This window comes from Thunnus albacares, chromosome 11 (genome assembly GCF_914725855.1).
Source record: "Thunnus albacares chromosome 11, fThuAlb1.1, whole genome shotgun sequence".
In the NCBI taxonomy this organism is placed as follows: domain Eukaryota; kingdom Metazoa; phylum Chordata; class Actinopteri; order Scombriformes; family Scombridae; genus Thunnus; species Thunnus albacares.
Window position 1 is genome coordinate 14,144,117 of NC_058116.1, and position 12,945 is coordinate 14,157,061.

At 36.4% G+C, this 12,945-nt stretch overlaps 1 long non-coding RNA gene across 1 annotated transcript; it reads left to right on the top strand.

Annotated features, from left to right (window-relative positions):
• The first annotated feature begins 34 nt into the window (after positions 1-34).
• Positions 35-7,904, top strand: LOC122992289. Its single transcript, XR_006406010.1, has 2 exons — positions 35-3,186; positions 6,398-7,904. It is a non-coding gene; the product is annotated as an uncharacterized LOC122992289 (long non-coding RNA).
• Positions 7,905-12,945: the final 5,041 nt, after the last annotated feature.

Sequence of the window (12,945 nt, forward strand, 5' to 3'; positions counted from 1 at the left end):
TTAATTGAATTACACTCTGTATCTGGAGATTGATTTTTTTTTGTAAAAAATAAATAACTAAATAAAATGCCTGTAAGAAGAAAAGAGTAGAACCAACAACAACTAAATGGGCATGTTTGTTACTGGCGTTGTTGTATTTTGATTATTCTTTCTTATTTGTTCTGTTTCTTTCTTAAGCTGAATAATATTTGAAGATTTCAACTGAAAAAATCCCTTTCAGTTCACCCAACTGTGATGCACATTTGAATTGTCTCGGAAAATGCATATACATTTTGGAATTATGTCCCCTTACACCTGCTAAGTAAATTATCCTTTTTTTTCCCTTAAAATTTTAAATTAGGTTTTAGATTAACTGTTCTATTCTTTCTGGACAAAAATGATTAGCAATTTTAGTTGAGTTACTAATCTGAAATCACTTAAGACATATTCTTTAACTTAATGTATAAATGCATGTCTTAACAATCAAAAACAATTAATTAGGTTAACAATAGCCTGAAATTCGTTCCCACCCTTACCTCAATACCTTTTTTCACAGAAGACATTTTGACATGTCACTGTAGGAAAAGAACATATATAAATGTTAAAATTAATGATGGCTGAGCATAACATAACATAGATCAAGATCTATGCTATAGGCCATTAAAAGTTGTTTTGTTACTTGATGTGAATTCTTGTTTTAGCATACAGATCTATCAATACTGATGTTTTCACCACTAATCAAAAGTATGATCAACCCCTAAACCTGAGACAAGAATTTATCAGTAGTGATCCACTACATTTGTGTTATTGATTGAACATTAGTTGTAATTTGGTACGATAATTGCCACTGATGTAAGTTGTTTGCACTTCAGGGAATGTCTACCAGGAAATGCCTATCTTTTCAGCAACGAACATAAATCAGTGAGCATTTATAGACACGTGAATGTTTTTATCCTCTCCACAAAAGTCATAATCAATCTTCTCTTTTCTCTATGTATGCTGATGAAATGTCAGTAAATTGCTCCCAAAGCACTGGCTGAGGTTGGCCTATGATCACTGTTTTAAACCTGTCTGCAGCTGCTTATCAAAGGTCATGCCATTAAGTTAATGATTGTCTGTCAGAAATATTTACTTTTTAAAATGGAGCTGTGCTTTGGTTTGTCTTGAAACATGGGGATCGGAAGAGAAAGTACATCGCTAAATAATCTCTTTTTTGCATCTTATTTGATATTTCAAAGCTGATACTATATTGAATTGTGTATCTATAATTTTAGACTGAATAATATGTTGATCTAATTGACAAGTCAGACATTAAAGCATTGTTCACTTTGTTGAAAAGATGTCAACACTCTTGCAAGAAATTAGTTTCCAGCCACTGTTTTCTACCCTGTGGAACATCAATGTCCCCCAGTCCTCTAGTGTTTATGTGATAGGTAATGTTGACCATGTAAATTGAGGTGTATTCTTCACATACATAATTAATGTATTTTAATTATAGATGGGCAACATTCTGTGCATTTCTAAACCGATTTACAAAATATGCCTTTCAATGTGTTTACAAAAAATAATCAGGTATAAACAACCATTTAACAGCGTCATTAATTATTAATTGCAAATATGTCGTGGGTGATGTTGAGGTAGAGCAGGTAAAAACCCTTGCAAACAGTTCACAGTCACAGAAATGCATCACAATTGATAATTTCACCTCTGTGATAATAATGACAAAAATTATCTGTATCTATCTACTGTGTCTCTTAATTGTTTAGTCATCTGTACACAATGTTAATTTACAAAATACTGTCAATAGAGTAGCGCAACTGTATCTTTGATGATTGCATGTTAAATAGATCTTGATAAAACAATAAACAAATAAACCTGCACTGGCTTTGTAATTTTATTTGACCTCATTATTGTAGAATAAGTTTTGTTGTGAACTGTTAATGCAAATTTTAACGAATATACAAATAAAGAGGATTTAAGTTTTGCATGTGTGCGTGTGAACTGTAATCTTATAAATACGATGTTTAATATTGTATTCAATGATATGCTATAATGACCCATGTATACAACAATTAATCAGTAGTCAAATAATTTGAAATATTCTAATGAAAGCTTGTATTAATCATTTCACCTGGCTTTGTGAGTCCGTACCCACAAACATCCCAAACGTTTTGTAACATATAGCAATATATTAGGGTAAGGTAACTTTTTCATTTATTCATGTTTTAATGCATACACTTAACATTTTGACCCTCTTACATTATTGGCAATGTTGAGAATTCTGGTTGTATCTTATTGTTTGTTATAGGTAACATTTTCTCTCATCAGGTCAAAACAACTAATATGACAAAATAACCTAACATTGTCCACAATATCAAATGAGAAAAAAAATCTCCAAAGACATTCATTTTATATTTATATTGTTTCCATAGAGTAATATAATGCTGTGATATATTGCTCTTAATGTTTAATTGAGGTACATCAAGCCTTTAATGGTGCCTCATTTGTCAGGCATCTGTGTAAATTAAAGGATTAAATGTACTTTGCTATTCCAAATACAAAAACCTTTCAAATATTGTGCAGCTATCTGAAAAAGACATGACAAGAAATCCTATTTGATAAGTTTGTTATGGTAAACAGACCAGAAACACATCATAAATTAATGTTATAGAATATAATTTAACAAATGCATTAGAGTAGATAGTCAAGTGGATATCTATAGGCTATTTCTCAAATATTTTTGTTTTAAAATTATGCAGGAAAACATAAGCAAAATCAGGTTGTAAAACTTTATGGGCGTCTGTTCGTCTAACTAACAGTATATTTGTTTCCTTTTTTTAATCCAAATGAGGAATAATTATGTGGTTCATGTATCTCACTGCCTCTACATGCTTATCAACAGTCCAAATCAAGGGGTGAAACTTGAGAGCCGTACTTGGAGAGGAAGTAGTTGATTTATGCTAATGAAGGAGTTGGGGTTTAGCTACGCTGGCTGGGAGCCGCCCTTCATTCACCACATGGTTAACCTAGACTCTACTCGCGCCACTTTCGCAATCTTACTACGATTCACAAACTCCTAGCAAATCATAATAGTGGCACATGGTTGTGTTTTTGGATTATACGTCCCAGCTGTTATTCAATTTGTGAAGTCTTTTTTTCAAAATATTTTCTCAGTTTTGCAGATATCCCTGAAACAGTGAGCAAACGGTAAGTCTGTACAAGTGAGTGAAGATGGTGGATTTTTATAAGCTAGTGTCTTTTTTTTACGCGCATGTTATTGGGAAGAAACCTGTTGTTAGCCTTGTCGGGAGATGCGGTTAAACGTCAGGAAAGTGAAATGCTCGGGACTGAATGCGACACCGGAGACACACTTTCACGTTTACATTGGAGAGAGAGAGAGAAAAAAACGTTTTAATCGGCAGTTTCCGCATTTGAAAACAATGTTGCAAGGGGCGCATGGCAACCTCTCCTCCATCGTTGGGAGAATGAGGGAGATTTGAAAAGCATGTGTTGCTGCTGCACCTCACGTCGGTGTAGCTCGGGGAAGAGATCCTAGCTCGTGAAAATGACGCGTTACATACTTTGCTAGTAGCTGCAAGTTACAGACTCACGTACTCCCTGTTGTCGGCCACATGTTGATAAGTTTTGAGTGAATTTGTGCGCTCTGGTGAACACTTAAAAGCGCCTCCAGAACAAAGCAGCAGCACATGGGGCTGCAGCAGGCCGCGCGCTGCTGCTGAGTTAGCTGCTAACGCTAAAACACTGACGAGTAGCCAAGTTAACACTGCTGCCATTGACTTGACTGAGCTTTTTATGTGCTTACGTGAAACTGTCGCTGTTTACAAGCACTCGAGCACACACACTGATATTTAGTCTTGCGTTAGCGTTTGTAAGTTTGGAGTCCTGAAGCGGCTAACATGAGAGTATGCATTGCTCCGAAGTGGATGGAGGTAACGTTAGCCAGCTAATTTAGTGCGTGTTTGCAGCTATTTGCCTCACGCGCCGTGTTTTAACACATTTGATCTGTGGCGTTAAATGTCTCTATCGGTTGACAATCGGTTGAAGCAGTCGACAAGACGTGCAGGTTACACGCACATGCTTGCATCGGACTGTTTTGATCGAGCCCACGGACACGACTAGCTTGTTGTGTGTTGGATTGTGAGTTTTAAGTTTGCAGTAGCTCGTATCGTGCGCTTGGTGCGCCGAGTCACAACGAGGGCAACACACACACACACACACTTCACATGCACCTGATTCCGGTGGGAAAGTGCACGAGCGACGAGCGTTTCAGCGTCGCCAATTTAGTTATGCACATGTTATGTTATCCTGTCTGTGGATGAAGATTAATTTTTTAATATATATATTATATACATATATATTGTATATATAAAACGGTCAAAATGCGGACTTCTGGGCGCCATGTTAGCGCGTGGGGGAGGGGTGCAGCAATGTGACTGGAGCGCAAGCGTTGCCATCCTCAAGCAGTCCTGCTTCAGGGTCAGGTTTCCTATTGAACTTTGTTATGAAGACATTTCGACATGTAGTCACATCTGTTGTTTTTTTTGATAAAACTACAACAGAATAGGCTTTCTGGATTTGTATAAAGACCCCGAACTGCGTCAAAATACACTTTGATAGGCAATTAGGCGGGTTATTGACGAATACGTAAGTCCTCGGAATATTGGGGCATTGTCGTAATAATAATAATTAAACTTTATTCCTATAGCACCTTTCAAAACAAAGATACGAAGTGCTGCACAAGACGAATTCAAAAAGTCGATTTCATTTATATAACACCAAATAACAAAAGTCTTCTCAGGGCACTTTTCACGTAGAACAGGCCTAGACCATATTCTTTAAAATGGTAGAAACAATTTAAAACAGTTAAAAAGTTATACAACATTGGGAAGGAAATATAGAAGCAAAAGGAGCTACATATGAGGAAGAGCAAAATAAAACGTAAAATAATTTAAGTAATCAATAAAATAAGAATTAAGAGAATGACTTTAAAGCACCTGGTAGGCTATTTCCAGACGGTTTCCCGTCCAAGTACCAACCAGATCCGACCCCTGAGCATCCAAGAGTGCTCAGGGTGGTATGGCTATTAGCCTTGTACGAGGGTGACTGTGTATATTTCATGTATTTCATAATACTATACAGCCACTTTGAAGAGAGATTCTAATAAATGTTGCAGTGTCATCGGAATGTTGTTGCACCTTTGCATTTCAATTGTAGCAATTTGTTTTATGCAACACAATAATTGGTTATAGCCAAAGTGTGTGGAATATCTCTCTTTCAAGTGGTCCTCCAAAATATTATATAGCCTACCAAATTTAGTAAAGAAATAAAACATTGGTTTGCAATTGATTAGAAATGGCACACAGGTATAGATGAATAAGACAAGGTAGTTCATAAAATATATGTATGTTTCTACTTAAAGTTCACAAGTTATGGTGTGAAAGAGTTTCTTGTGTACATTGTTGCTCCTAAGTTAATCAGTTCTCCCATGGGTTTAACTTCCTTTCAGATTACATTGAAATGTGTAGGACTGCAACTATCAGTTATTTTCATTGTTGATTAATCTGGTGATTATTTTCTCTATAAAATGTCACAAACTGGTGACAATCACCATTTCCCAAGGCCCAAGATGCAACCTAAATGTCTTGTTTTGTTCCATCCAACAGTCCACAACCCAAAGATATTGAGTTTATTATAAAAAAGGACAAAGTAAACCAGAAAATATTCACATTTAAGAAGCTGGAATCAGAGAATAATGGCGTTTTTTTTAAAAAATGACTCCAAATGATTAATCGTGTATCAGAATAGTTGGCAATTGATTTTCTGTTGATCGACTAATCGTGGCAGCTCTAGAAATGTGTGAATTAGTTTGAGAGATCCTGCCAACTATGAACAGGATGAAAACAATCTCCTTGGCAGAGGTAACAAAACAAGTTTATCATAACAATGCTCATTCTGGTTGGAGAAAACGATCTTAATTGACTGACCAGTTCATTGCTAAGCAACTGGAAATTTTGAAGTCGTACTAAAGTAATTAATCAATTTCATTAAGACAGATTAATCTGAAATAATTTTCATAATTGATCATTTATCAAACAAGAATGCCTGACATACTCTGTTCCAGTTTGTCAAATGTGAGGATACCCTCCTTTTCCCAGTTTTGCATCATTATAAATTAATATTTGGACTGTTAGTCTGAGAAAACAAGCACCGTCAATACATCATCTTGGCATTTGCAAATGTATCAGCATTTTTTTTTCCAGTCTCTTGACATTTTGTAGACTGTAGGATAAACAATGAATCAAACAAATGTATATTAGTCGATTTAATAAAAATCATTGCAGCCCTGGGTTGAAGTTTCTGACATACTCTTGATGTTGTGTCTTGTTTATGATTGCAGGCCCCTGTGTACAGCCGTATCACCTCCGGAAAACTCCTCATTGTGGATTTAAAGGCATCCCAATTCATTCTGTGAATGAGAACTCCCCTATGAACAGTTTAAAGTCACTGTAGTGTCAAAGTGCTTACAGTGCAGGTAGTCATATAAAATCTACTGCAGTGAAGGCACTTTCAGCACTATTCTGATATGTGTAACTAAAGGCACCTGTTCATTCACAGACAGGGCTGGTATATGCCAGTCCAGGATGGGCTGAATTTGAATAAACATCTGGCAGGACCTCATCTTCATCCTACTCTGAGGTTCACCGCCCCCACTGTTTCCTAGCAATCTAAGAGCCAGTCTCCTCCTATCAAACATGGCTGATATTTCATGCGTCCTGTCATTGTGGGAAATGAGATTTCAGCCTTCAACAATACATGAAATCAGTGTGACCACTGAGTGTTGCTGAGAGTTTTGTTTTCTCTTAATTTAGCAAGTAACCACAGTTAAATATGGACCAAAGAATGTTAAGTTGAACTTTGTTTAGTTTCATTTTTGATTGACTGTTATGTCAAATCATTGTAATATGGGTATTTGGCATAACTGTGCGCTTGCGTGCCTTTTGCTAGTGCTTATGCTAAGGTGCATCTAGTGCAGATAGTGAAGTAGACTAGCACCTACTGCCCTAAGTGCTCCTTCTGGCATAAGGGGCTGGGACTCTCATCTGCTCTGTATTTGTGTGTGTATGTGTGTGTGTGCATATATATGTACACTTTTCTTTGTGGCAGGTCTCTGTTAGTTTTGCATAGTTGCGCTGCAAGAAGAAATAAGTTGTGCAAATCTATGCAAAGCTGATGGTGGCCTGTGTTTCCATCTGAATGCTTGTTAATATCATTTTGTCCTCCATTGTGGTCAATCAGGTTTCAATTACAGCTCGGTTAATAAGATACATGCAGGTTTCAGTAGTATTAAAGTGCTTATAGTGCAGGTAGTTTTATGAAATTCTACTGCAGTGTGAGCACTTAAAGTACTTCTAGATGCGTTTCCCTTCTTGGAGAACAGCAGAGGTAGCTTGTGCACATGGGTCTCTGGTTAGTTTTGCTGGTTTGCTTTCAGCTTTTCACTGTAGTGCTGTGCAAATCCATGCAAAACTGATCATAGAACTGAAATTAATCTATCGGAAGTGATCCCTTTCTGTGCAGGTTGGGAGAGGTGGCAATGCTCTGTATTAGTTAGGTATTGCACTTGTCCCGGCCTGTTGAGGACATGGGGAATTGCTCATCCTGACATCACCCTTGATCTTTTCCGATGTGCAATTATCTGGAACAATCAAATTGGCGATTGTAGGTTACTTCATTTTCTTTAGAGTTAAACCACATCATATCTGACATTTGAACATGGTGTTGATGTCTCAGGAAATGCATTTTTTAATGTCCCTTTTGAACAGTGTGGGTAAATAGTCGTGTCAACCATGGTTAATGTTTGATGACTCTTCCATTTTTATAATAAACTTCCATTGGCTCACTGAGATATTTGTTGCTTTTTCACCAGATGTATAACCCATTGATCACATGGTTGAATCTCTGAACAGAAGAACAAAAGGTGCTTTAGGGATACCATATAGGACATTCTTTTAAAATATTTCATATACTCTCTTATACTACTTTTTTTATCCCACCAATTTATGCAAGGCAATTCTTTTGTTTCATGGTAAATAAGCTTAACAGTAAGGTGTTTGTCATGAAGATGTAGAGTCACAGTGTGATCTCATATTTCAGTTGTTACCAGTTTTGTTTTGCAGTTTCAAGATTCTCTGAAGTATCTTGGCAGCCTAAGATTGTCATTATCTGTTCAAGCTGCTTCAAGGTTTTGTAGAGTCCATAGTTGGTTGAGCTATGTTTGGAAAAAATGATAGAAACACATGCCAGTATCTGTACAGTAAGTGCAATCTTCCACCCTATCATTTTTGCAGTTCAGAGAATTTTTTTAATCAATATTTTAGTAAACAATACATTGACATGTTTGTTTTTGTATACTCCCCCCATCCACCCACATATTGTGTGATTAGTAGCCAGAAAAACAGTGTGATACCCAAGAAGAGAGAATATATAAATGAACTGAATTTAAAATAATAATAAAAGTAAGTAAATATATAAAAATAATAAACAGGTAAATAAATAATAGAAAAAAATATATATATACATACACACACACATATATATACATACATACACATACCTACATACACACATACTTACATACACATGAAAATGATAAAAATAGTATTATAATAAAAAAAATTGAGCAGATAAGTACATCCAGTTAGTTAAATAACATTTTACACAGTTTTAAAGGAAAACTTGGGAATCAAGGAAGCAGTTTTGCTTCTCAGTATGATCAAGCTTGATATGTGGGAAATTTGGTGTTACTGTCTGTAGGTTAAGATCAGTCCCATATTTATCAGTTTATGTAGAAAGGCATTGATACGATTAATCACGGTAATCATTTTAAACAGATTTGTAAAATATGTTCTTGCATGATTTAAGATAGATGTAAAATATCAACTATTGATGATGAACAGATAACTATCAGTGATAAATAATAGCTTTTTCATCATCATGAAGCTTTGGAATTTTTACATGTGCACTGCAGCAGGTATTTTATGAAGTATATGTTAAAAACTTAAATAGCAACAGAAAACAATAACTCTGATGCAATCATGAAACTTTTGCTGGTGTTAGTCCCTGTCAATATGGGAGTGATGATAAGCCTCAATCCTCTGTTTGGAATTTTGGTAGTGGGACTAGTGTGATGTTTTAATTTGGATTGTCCCTTTAAATTAAATGTACAATATGAGGAGTGCAGTTATGCCTTTTTCCAGCAGAGGGAAGCACGTGTACACTTAATAAATTGATCATCCCAGGACATGTGGCCAATGATTGTGACTGAAATGGCACAAATTAAATAAAGTAACATTAAATTAAATTGACACAAACATTTCAACTTAAGACAACAGTTTGTATTGTGCCAAAGATGATGACAGCTTGAGTTGTATGTTTTGAGCAAATATTTGAGTTAAATAAGGGCAACAACATATAAACAGTCATCAAATTGTATGAGCAATGTTGACCTTAGTTTTTACAAAATTATTTTACTATTGTTGGTGGTGGTTTTAATTTAATTTTAAATATCATAGCCCCTGTGTTTTTATATTGTACCACTGTATGAATTGGAGAGATGTTTTCTGTTGCTTTTTACCTAAATTCTATCATCATAAGCAGGGATGTGTTACAGATATTAACGCTCCACATATCCTACACACACACACACATACATACACATACATTTACAAACCCCAACACCCAGTCAACCTCTGGCCAATGAGCAGAGTTTTCATTATTCGGCATTGTATGGTACACTGCCAGAGAGAGCCATTCACTGGAGTGTTCACCTTTCATTATCATGTCCTCTTTACTTGACAGTCAAGATAAATGGGAAGCATCCAGAAAGGACATGAACTCAAAGATGCATTTCTGCTTGTCAGCCTGTGCCGATTGCTCTAGCAACCTCCATTTACTTGGATGTCTAGAAAATCTTATGCCTTTATTAGACATAGAATGCTGCTTGATTGCGGGATGTCAGGTAGATGCCACCTGGTGTGTTTAAGTTGTGCTAATGTGGCCAAACTGTGTCAGAGATCAAGTACCTACTGCATTCCTCCGTGTTTCAATTACAGAGTATTTAAATAAAATACTGTGAGGAATGCTCATGATAGACAAACCTAACACTTTCTGGACGTGCACATTGAAACCCCTCACAAGTTTTCACATAGGACTGGGTCTAAGTTGCTCTCATCAAACATGATACAAATGTTACAATCTCTCAAGTGGGAGCCAGCCACCTCTGTGCCTAATAATTCTGTGTCTCACTCCCCCTCTGATTGATATCAATTAAGTCCAAGCCTCCCAGTTTGTCAGGTTTTGGTACCCGCTAAGGCCTTCACCCTCCAGTCCAGGCTTGGGCTGTCACATGTATCTGATTTTAAACCTCTAATCATCCCCAAGGTTGAACAATATATTACTCCTTCAATCATTCCTATTCAAATTACTGTTAGATACCCTATTCATTATTCAAATTGTACTGTTCCTGCCTCTAATTTAATTACAATCCCCCTCCAGCCTTCTATTGCTACTTCTGATCCCACTCCAAACACTCTATTTAACCTTATTACCTTTAGGAACAGAAACGGCCCAGGGATAATTCATTTAAATATTTGAAGTTTACTTCAGAAGTTAGATCATGTAAATATAATAGGTCTCATAGTGATCCTGATATCTTGGTGCTAAGTGAAACTAAAGAGTGTCAGTGACTTGGATGTAGCTCTAAAGGATTACAACTTATATAGAATAGACAGAATTGGAAGGGGAGGTGGAGTGGTTTTATATGTTAAATCAGGTTTCTCTGTAACATTTCTAAATGCTGTCACCATACCAATATATTTTGAATTTCTTGCACTGACAGTTCAGTTAGAGCCTAATTCAGTATGTTGTAGACCCCCATCTGCTGATACAAGTTCCACTGACAAAATAGTAGATCTACTCTCTCAGTATTCTGATGCTGAATTAATTGTTGTTGGTGACTTTGATCTGAATTGGCTGAATAATACATCTGATTATCTCAAGGAGATTAGTAGTAACCTCAATGTATCCCAGGTGATTACAGAACCCACTAGGCCAAATTTGGAAGATTACTCAAGGTCTACCCTAATTGATTTAATCTTTTCCAATAGGATTGACAAACTGATTGCCTGTGGTGTCTTTGAGCTAGGAATTAGTGATCATTGCCCTATAGTATAGTCTTAACTCAGTGCCATGTTGCCCACACTCTGTCCAACTTTGCTCTTATCCAGTGTAGTGAACTACAAGAAGTGGTGCAGCAGTTAATTTCTACAACCTGTGCTCTTGACCCAGTGCCTACTAAATTGTCATCTGTTTGGTAGATGATGTGCTTGAGATTGTTAATGCCTCCCTTATCTCTGGAATCTTCCCCACCAATCTCAAACATGCTATTATAACACCATTGTTGAAAAAGAGTAATCTTGATCCATGTGTTTTTGAGAACTACAGACCAATTTCAAACCCGCCATTCCTGGGAAAAAATCTTGAAAAGGATGTATACCAACAATTTCATATGTATCAGTCATATAACAATTTGTTTATCGTTTACCAGTCTGGTTTTAGAGTTAACCACAGTACAGAAACGGCCCTGGTCAGAGTTGTTAATGATCTTACAATGAGCTCAGACAACCATAAAGTTTCTATTCTTGTACTTCTTGACCTCAGCGCAGCCTTCAACACAGTTGACCGTATAATTCTTCCTCATCGCCTAAAACACTGTTTAGGCCTTAGTGGCAAAATTCTTAATTGGCTTTCTTCTTATCTTACTGGAAAATCTTTTTCCATTTCTATTGGTAAGTTTGAATCAATTGAAGTTGGCAGTCCATATGTAGTCCCTCAAGGATCAATTCTTGGTCCATTAATGTTTAATTTGTATATGTTCCCACTTGGGTCCATAATTCAGCAATACAATATTTCATATCACTCCTATGCTGATGACACACAGTTATACATATCTGTTTCTACTGACAACCGTAGCCCAATGAATGACCTCATCCAATGCATTGCAAATATCAAATATTGGACGGCCACATTTTTTTTTACAGCTAAATAAGGACCAAACAGAGATTCTTTTAGTAAGTCCCAAGGCTTTGAGGCGCCAGATTCACTCTTTGTTATCTCCCCCTCAGTAAAACCTTGTGAGCACACCAAAAATTTCCTGACACACATATCTTATATCTCCAAGACTACCTTTTATCATCTCAGAAATATATCTTAAGTAAGATGCTTCCTGTCACAGTCAGACTCTGAAAAGCTGTTCCGTGCATTTATTTCTAATAGACTAGATTACTGTCATGCACTTTTTGCTAGAGTGACAAAGCAGGTGTTAAATAAAGTCCAGCTCATTCAGAATGCTGCAGGCAGAGTATTAACTAAAACCAAAAGGTTTGAACACAAATTTAACTTCTTTTTGCTGGCTCCTAGTAAAACAAAGAATTGATTTTAAAATACTTCTTTCTTTTTTTAATCTATGGACGGCTTAGTTCTTTCCTATGCTTTTCTTCAATTAAACAAAGACAAATCTGAATTAATTGTTTTTGGAGCCAAAGAAGAACAATTAAAAGTCACTCAGCTGCAACCAGTGATGTTAAAAACCACAATCAAAGCGAGAAATCTTGGTGTTGTTATGGACTCACCTGAATTTCAACAGCCACATGAAGATAATTACAAAGTCATCCCACTATCACTGTAAGAATATACCAAGGATTAAAGGACTTATGTCTCAGCAGGATTTGGAAAAAATTGTCCATGCCTTTATCTTCAGTAGACTCGACTACTATAGCAGTGTCTTCACAGGTCTCCCTAAAAAGTTGATCAGACAGCTGCTTCTGGATTCAGAACACTGCTGCTCAAGTCCTCACTAAGACCAAGAAAGTGGATCATATCACTCCA